This window comes from Cynoglossus semilaevis, chromosome Z (assembly GCF_000523025.1).
Source record: "Cynoglossus semilaevis isolate Cse_v1.0 chromosome Z, Cse_v1.0, whole genome shotgun sequence".
Classification (NCBI taxonomy): Eukaryota; Metazoa; Chordata; class Actinopteri; order Pleuronectiformes; family Cynoglossidae; genus Cynoglossus; species Cynoglossus semilaevis.
The window spans coordinates 8,867,180-8,868,441 of NC_024328.1; positions in this window are offsets into that span (position 1 = coordinate 8,867,180).

A 1,262-nucleotide genomic window follows, 5' to 3' on the forward strand; every position below is an offset into this window, starting at 1 on the left:
AGGATGATATTAAAATTCATACTCATAATAAAAACTGCTGCCTTATTAATATTCTTAATTTAATATTAATTTGTTATGATGAGTTTTCTGGTTTTCAGCTTCATATGTCTGACCATTTCCCTTTCCTCCTTGATGACAAAGAAACCAGGAGGCCTTATTTTGACATTTAGAAAAAAAAAGAAAAAAACATTTGGTGACATTTTATGAATCAAACAGATGATCGATCTAAGGCGCACTAGACCCGACAGGTTAATGATAATAAGGACAAGCCTGTGTTCACACACCAAGAACCTTTAGAACCACAGTAACCACACACAACACAGACAGATGTGGCCCACATCTTTGGTGTACCTCCAGGCCCTAATCTGGGGTTAATCTTTGTTTCACCTCACATGAACATGATGGGAAATTGTGGGGTTTTTTTTAATCTGCTGAGGGCCACATGTTCAACTTTTGATCACACTCATAATTTTCACTAATCTAATCCAATCTAATTGAATCAAGTGAAGACCAGCTTATTCTAATCCAGTCCAGTCCAATTAAATCCAGTCCGGTCCAGTTGAATCCAGTCCCGTCCGGTTGACTCTAGTCCAGTCCACCTATTATAATATGACCAATCAAAGTCTTCTGTCTGGTCTCAGGTCGTCTCGCGTTGATTGTGTCAACACTTTCTCGTTGATGTTCTTAACTCTGCTGTAGAACGTTCTACCAACCTTTGATCAAAGTTCTCCTTCACAGATACATCTGTAGTGACATCATCATAAAACACCTTCACTGACCTCTACTACTACTCTGTGTACTACTACTACTACTGCGTGTACTCTATCTTAATACGCTTCTAGAATGGAGTACTGTATTTAAGTGGACTGGGCTCTAGGGGGCCGGGGGATTTGAACCAGTAAGATAAGAGGAGCGTCAGTGGAATCTGTTTCTAGCTGCTGTCTATTTCAGTCTCCTCTGTGATGCCGGGGGAGTCGACTAAGCCCCGTAAATTTACTGGGACATGAGTGTGGGGGGAGGCGCTCTCTCATCCCTGGGGTCAGTGAGACGCAGGAGGTGCTGGAGACTTTCTCCAAAACCATTTCCTGACTGCTGTCATCTCAGCAGCGACCAGACTCCAGCTCCTCAGCAGAGTCTGGTCCTGTGGGTCAGGTCTTAGACCTGACACTCAGTTACATAAACTCTGAGTGAGCCACTGGATTATTAATGTCAGTCAGGAAGAGCACATACAGTAGGACACAGTCGTCACCCCCCTCCTCTCA